Genomic DNA, 8058 nt, shown 5'->3' on the forward strand with positions numbered 1-8058 from the left:
TAAAAACATGCCACATTCAGGCCAAGGACCAAATACTACCTGCAACAGGCAAGGAGTGCCTCTGCAGACAACTGACCTGAAGGATAAAGTGGCCAGGCCGGGACACTCCAACAGAGTATATGTAGAATCCACTGGAAACACTGCCAGAAGCACCAGTCCCAAGGGAACAGGGGATATTATACTGCAGGGCACTACAGGACCTTTTGAAGCCATTACATTCAAGAACAGGAGATATAGTTGACTTTCCTAAAACAAATAAACAGGCACAGGAACTTAGATAAAATGAGAAGACAGAAGAATTTGTCCCAAATAAAAGAACAAACAAGGCCATGGCTGGAGATCTAAGTGAAACAGATGTAAGTAACATGCCTGATGGAGAATTTAAAGCAGTGATCATAAGGAAACTCACTGGACTTGGAAAAAAAAAAGTAGAAGACATCTGTGAGACCACTAACACAGAAATAAGGAATAACATAGCAGAGACAAACATTTTTATAAGCAAAATGACAAACATGTTTGATGGAATCAACAGAAGCCTGGAAAAAAGAAGAGGAATGAATTAACAACCTAGAAGACAGAGTAATGGAAAGTAATCAGGCTGAACAAAAGAGAAAAACATAAGTATGCAAAATGAGAATAGGGTTAGGGAATTAAGTCACTCCATCCAATGTAACAACATTTGTATTATAGGAGCCCCAGAAGAAGAAGAGAGAGGAAAGGAAGTAGATAATTTATTTGAAGAAATAATAGCTGAAAATTTCCTTAATCTGGGGAAGAAAGATCCAGGAGGCACAGAGAACTCCCAACAAAGTCAACAAAAGCAGGCCCACACCATGATATATTGTAATTAAAATAGCAGAGTATAGTGGTAAAGAAAAAATATATATTAAAAGCAGCAAGACAAAAGAAGACAGTTACATATGAAGGAAACCCCATAAGGCTATCAGCAGATTTTTCAGCAGAAAATTTTCAAGGCAGAAAGAAGTGGCATAATATATTCAAAGTGCTAAATGTAAAAAATCTGCAGCCAAGAATACTCTCTCCAGCAAGGCTATCATTCAAAATAGCAAGAGAGACATAGAGTTTCCTAAAGAAACAAAAACCAAAGAAGCTCATGACCATGAAACCAGCCCTGCAAAAAATATTAAAGGAGACTCTTTGAATGGAAAAAAGAGACCAAAAATGACACTATGAAGGTAAGAAACACGAAAGCAGTACAAATGAATATTTCTGTAAAAAATCAGTCAAGGCACGTACAAAATTAAAAAAGGATGTAAAATATGATACCATATACCTAAAATGTGGGGAAGAGAGGAGTAAAGAATGAGTTCTAAGTTAAATGACTATCAACTTAATATAGACTACTATATGCAGAAGAGGTTATATACAAACCTAATGGTAACCACAAATCAAAAACCAGTATGAAATATGCAAAGAACAAAAGAAAACCAGCAAACCACGAGAGAACAAGAAGGGATATGACAAAATCTTCAGAAACAACTACAAAATAAGTAATAAAATGGCAATAAATACATACCTACTAATAACTACTGTGAATGTAAATGGACTACATGCTCCAATCAAAAGACATAAGGTAATAGAATGAATAAAACACCAAGACCCATCTATATGCTGCCTGCAAGAAACTCATTTTAGACCTAAAGATACTCGCAGATTTAAAGTGAGGGGATGGAGAAGCATCCATCATGCAAATAGAAGTGAAAAGAAAGCTGGGTAGCAATACTTGTATTGAACAAAATAGACTTTAAAGTAAAGACTATAACAAGAGTCAAAGAACACTATATAAAAATAAAGAGGACAATCCAATAAGAAGATATAACAATTATAAATATTTGTGCAGCCAACATGAAGGACCCAAATATATAAAATGGTTAATAACAAACATAAAGATACTAATTGATAATAATTCAATAATAGGGGACTCTAACACCCCGCTTATATCAATGGGCAGATCATCTAAACAGAAAATCAACAATGGCTTTGAATGACACACTGGATGAGACAGATATTTTTTTCGGATAGATTTAATAGATACATTCAGAACATCAGAACATTCCATCCTAAAACAGCAGAATGCACATTCTTTTCATGTGCACATGGAACATTCTCAAGAATAAATCACATATTGGGCCACAAAACAAGCCTAAACAAATTTTAAAAGATCAGTGATGGCATACATCTTTTCTGACCACAACATAATGAAACTATAAGTCAATGACAAGAAAAAAATTTGAGAAGACTACTAATATATGGAGATTAAACAACATGCTATCAAACAATGAATGAGTCAACCAAGATATCAAAGAAGAAATTAAAAAGTACATCAAAGCACTGTGGTTCAAAACCTTTCCAATAGAGCAAAAACAATTCTAAGAAGGAACTTTACAGCAATACAGGCCTACCTCAAGAAGCAAAAACAAAAATACCAAAGAAATTATAGTTGGCAATCAGTCCATTGCACACAAAGGAAACTTGGCCCTAATATGTTATGAAGGGTGTTAAAAAGTTCAGGAATATGTAAGAATCTTGAAGAAGAAGGAGAAGGAGAAGAAGAAATAAATGCTAAACATGTAGTGTAATTCAATTAAGTTGAAATAAATTCAACCAATAATACCTGTAGAGATTAGGAAAATGCAATGCTCTCCACCTGATCAACCAACTTGTCCTTTAATTTCAGTTAAATGCCATCACTCTCCTAACACTCCAGTGTTACCTAAAAATGCCTTCAATTCATCCTGAACTGCTTTATATCATTTATCCTAATCACAAATTTATAAATTTTATTTGTTTTAATGGCTTTCATACTAAACTCTCACATTAGACTATGAGTAATTTAAGGGTTAATCCCATGGACATCAAGATGTTTCTTCTGATAAGTCCTTGATAACTCCTCCATACACTCCTTTTCAATTTTGCTTTTCAATTTCACTTTATATAATCCTTTTGCAGTACTTTTTTTTTTTTTTACCTCTACAGTGGAATCCAAAATTGGGTAGGTATAATTTGATGAATACTATCATACCATAGCATAGTTCCTGAACTGATGCTCTGTTCTACACGCATCTTTACCCCCAATAAAGCCTGTCAGTATAGAAACATACTAAAGTTCAACAGTACTTTAAGGTACATAATTTTCTTAATCTATTCTGCTTGAGTAGTATTCCAAGAGAAATGCATTCAGGGTGAGATGTCTAGTATTTAATGTCTCATTTGAAAACAAAAAATTAAGCACTGAAATAATAGCAGATAAGTCATCTATATGATATAAACGTGTTATCATGTCATTTGTGTCAGGTAGGCTCTTAAAACTCTTCAAATTAGTCAATGATCACTTGGTATTTTGTAGTCAGCCATGCATTGTTTAGGTTCAAGTCCTTAATAGTCCATTGCACTGTCCCTCTTACCATTCAATCAACACCCCTCAATACCCTCTGTAGGACAGTGCACTTTATGTTAAATTTACACAAATTTATAATCTCTACTTTATAAGCCTCATAGTCAATGGGTATGTTGTTCCCCTTGCTGATTTCCTGTACTGGCCTATTTTATATATTGTGATACAATCTCTAACTCACAACCTTAGTATAACCCAGCTCTTTTACTCCTACAGAGATGAGAACTCTATTTTATGCAAGAAATTGGGAACTCTACACTTTCATTGTAATAATTATCCTTTATTGTAATTTTCTTTTTTTTAAAAATTATTTATTCATGAGAGACACACACACAGAGAGAGACAGAGAGAGAGAGAGATGCAGAGGTATAGGCAGAGGAAGAAGCAGGCTCCCCACAGAAAGCCTGATGTGGGACTTGATCCCAGGACCCTAGGATCACACCCTGAACTGAAGGCAGATGCTCAACCACTGAGCCACCCAGGCATCTCTCCTTTATTGTAATTTTCATAAAAATATTTGTCCTGAGACTCTGAACACTTTTAGGTCAGGCAACATTTTATTCATTTCTTTTTTATACCCAGAGTCCAACACAATGCTTAAAAATGTTTGCTAAAGGAATAAACCCATATTTAAAAAAAAAAAATAAATATTTAGTTACTATACAAATATACTGTTCCCACTATATTATCACAGAATAGGCTATAAGCAATGAATGAATATGCATAATCTATCACTATTATGAAAGTATTGATAAACCAAAATAAAATCAAGCACTCAGAAGTTAAATAATCTTCAAATAAAATTAATCTGCACAAAAGAGTGTGCTAAGTGCATAAAAAGTAAATGTTGGGTAATATCAAATGTGAATCATGGCAATTTGAGGCATTTGTTAACTACAAACATACTTTAATAAAAACAAATCAGATGTAAAATGTTCAGAAGATTTTAACTTATTAAAAAAAACAGTACTGCCATTGTATTTATGCTTACTGAATATATATTATTTTAGATCAACTTACAGCAGATATCCCTAAATAAAGATAATTTAAAAATGCATGCAAAAACTGGAATTATTATGGGCAAAGTGATTTATAGCGGCAATAGTATACTCACAATTTATTCTCTTAAGAATACCTGCCACTAAAAAAAAAAAAGAATATCTGCCACTAAATTATTATGAGGAAATGACAAATTAGATAGTATTGAAGAAAAGTGCATTTCTATTTGCTTAACACAAATCTCCTTAAATTTTTTCATTTTTTTAAAATGTTGACTCAGGTATATATTAATTTAGGAAAAAGTAGATACATATACATACATACATACAGATACTGACTTCGGCTATTAAATGGCAAAAATTTCCTTTTTACCAGTTTAACTCCTTTTTGCCATATAAAAGGTCAATCTTGAGACATATTTATACTTCATAGTGCAAACTACAAGCCTGACTTATTGGAAAATAGCTAATTTATTGTCCTTGATTGAGCTATATAGCTGCCTGTAATTTGACAATAAATCAGTACAGTTTTTGTATTTTTTTAAAAAAAGAAAAGAAAATAGTTTAACACAGCACATTAGAATGTTAAAATGATTTCAAGGAAGATTAATAACATCCACATGATAGTTATTCTCTTGCTTTGAAAGAAAACACATTATCTATTCCATAACAATTGATTGCTTTTCTGAGGAATGTCCTTGATTTCAGTGGTATTTTTCAAGCTTTTGATACTAATCTGTAAGATGTTGTTAGGAAAGACTCTTACCTCATCAGACATTCTGTAAGAAACAAAAAATTCTGCACCTGATAAATCATCCATATTCTCAAAATGACAATTTTCACTTAAAGAACTGGTCTCCTCTGAATACTTCCAAAATAAAAAATCAGTGGTATGCTCTAGAATTAAAAAAAAAAAAAAAAAAAAAACTCTACAAAATTTATCCTCTTAAATAAGAGAAGTGTTATAAAAATAGAAAATCAAGTTGCCCTTTTCAAGTTTACTTTGTGACTTTGTGCCTTTTTCAGATGCACTTTCTATTTTTTACTGGCTTTAGGAACATGTGTTGATTTAAAAAGTGGACACAGAAAAATTTGTTGTCCATTATTAAATTTGTTCAATCTACTCAGCAAGTAAGCAACTTCGGAAATATAGGGATAGATTTCTTAACTTAAAAACAAACAGTTAACCAAACTTTTATATATTATTTATTTTATATTTGCATACACTTTTCCTGCTAAGCCATGTGCCTTTATAGGACTGCATGGTGTAGTGGAAGAAGCAAAGTTCTGCACTCAGAGATACTTGGGGGGCAAGGCTTTCTCCATTCCCCTCACAGAGGGACCTAGCATTATTAGTTAATTTGTATTCTGAATCTCATTTTACTTATTGATGAAAACTTAGTCAATAATTTGAATCACAAAGGCTGTTTGTGATGTTTAAATGAGAAACATATAAGCAGTAGGCCATATAATTTATCAATAAATATTGGTTTCCATTTTTTGGCAGTTATTTTTGACTATTTGAAAAATTTTTTTTACACTCTGATTAGCAAACTTTCCTACAGAGTTGTCAATAAATAAGTGGAAAAAATATTTTATTAAATCAATAAGTAGGCAGCCATTGCCACAACCACGATACCCAAACGAAAGAAGCAGAATCAGCAGCAGCCGCCTCCACCGCAACAGCCCCCGCTTGCAGAGCAGGAGGAGACAGGGGTGACGAGGAGGATGGGAGTCCCATCGGACCACCCAGCCCTCTGGGCCCTCCCCCCATGGCCAATGGAAAGCCTGGTGACCCCAAGTCAGCTCTTCACAGAGGTCCTCCAGGATCAAGGGGACCAATGATTCCACCTCTGCTGACCCTCCCACCTCCTCCCAGGGGCAGAGGCCCAACTCGGGGAGGCCTGGGCCCCAGGTGCAGCTCATATGGTCATGGCTGCTGGGGGGCCAATACTGAACCTCCTTTTCCTGGACCAGGCCAGGGGGGTCCTTCCAGAGGAGGCTTTCACAAAGAGCAGAGAAATCCCCGAAGGCTCAAAAGTTGGTCTCTTACCAAAAATACCTGCCCACCCAAGGATGGCCCCAAGTTATGGAAGACAAATCCAACCACCCTGTCTGCCGACATTTTGCCCAAAAGGGCTGCTGTCGATATGAGGACTTCTGTGCCTTCTACCACCCAGGTGTCAATGGACCTCCTCTGTGAGACTGTGCCTTCCCATCCAGGCTGGAAGGAGCCCTCTGATAGCGGCCATATATTTCCCTGTGGCCCTGTGACGGCCCTGTGACGGCTACTATGAGGCAGTTCCACCCACCACCCACAGTCAGTGACACCCACTCCTATCTGCCACCTCCCCCATTTGGGGTCCAGAGTTGTATCTCATCACTGGTGCCCAGCATGTGGGCTTTCTTCCGATCCAGCCTCCAGAGGCTCGCCTTCAGGACCCCACCTTTGCTCTCTTCAACTGCCTCCTGGATCCTCTACCCCTTCACCGATTGACTGATGAACAGGAAACCTCTTGGATGCTGTTTCTTGTGCATCTGTCCACCAAGCGCTCGGTACTGCCCTTGATTCCTAAGAGCCTTGGAGCAGTTTCCTACCATTCCCTTCTTCTAGCTGCTTGTTTTAAGTCCTTTTTATGTGACAAACCCTACCCCCAAAGTTGCCAGTTGCTCTGTGAAACTCACCAGGTTGACCTGGGGTCAAGTACGGATGACTGGGGCAGAGTTAATCCCTGAAAGGCCACTCTCCCTGCTTTTGGATTTTGGAGATCCTGCGTCAGTAGCATGATCCCCACCACTCTGGTCTGTGATCACTGTGCTTTGTGAAATTGTGCATCCCCTCGTATGTAGCCCTTCTCAGTGTCTGTGGCATCATTGTGACTTCCCAACACTAGAGTAAGTTTTTCTGCCAAAATGAGTAAGGCTCTTGATGCCCTCTAGACTTTCCATACCTCCCAACATGGGAGAATTTGAAACTTTCTGCAAGATTGCTTCCCAGGTCTCCCCGTTTGCCTGGTGTCAGTTTTTCGGGGTTTGACACAAGCCTATGAGATGTCCTCTAATGCCTCTTATGGGCTATCCTATCTCCTCTTCAGCCCACTTTAGTTAGAGTACATCATTGTGAGGCCACCAGCCCTTTCGTCTGAATCCTGTGAATCTTCACCTGGCCTACCCTTGGGTGGAACCTGGAAGGTACTATCGTCCTAGTCTAACCTTCTTCCCTACATCCCTGGCACTGGTTGTTTTCTGTGAAAATGGCAGTGAACAGGTTTGGTTTTGCACTGGCCCTGAGGAAATGCGTCAGGAGTTGTGGGGCAAGAGGGAAGGATGAGAGCCATTGGAGAACTGAGAATGATTTTTTTTTTCTTTTTAACATTTTTTATATTAGTAAGAAATGCAGTGGAAAAAAAATCAGTAAGTATTGTTTAAATACATATTATTGTCATACATCGTAATTGAATATACATTAAAACTTGAAAAGCACTATTCTAAAAGATTAACCATACCATATAGTAGGCTGAACTTGCTAATTAAATTAGAGAATAAATACAATTTGAAGGAATTCCAGACCCTGTGAACAATAACAGTCCTTAAATGTTGATTTTTCAGGAGGTTCTACCTAGCAACGCAGCTCAGAAAATCATA

General features: G+C 36.9%; 1 pseudogene; it reads left to right on the forward strand.

The window, feature by feature from the left end:
• Positions 1 to 329: 329 nt before the first annotated feature.
• LOC112927602 (proline-rich protein 3-like) lies at positions 330 to 6649 on the forward strand (annotated as a pseudogene).
• The last annotated feature ends 1409 nt before the right edge of the window (positions 6650 to 8058 follow it).

Source organism: Vulpes vulpes, chromosome 12 (genome assembly GCF_048418805.1).
Source record: "Vulpes vulpes isolate BD-2025 chromosome 12, VulVul3, whole genome shotgun sequence".
Lineage (NCBI taxonomy): Eukaryota > Metazoa > Chordata > Mammalia > Carnivora > Canidae > Vulpes > Vulpes vulpes.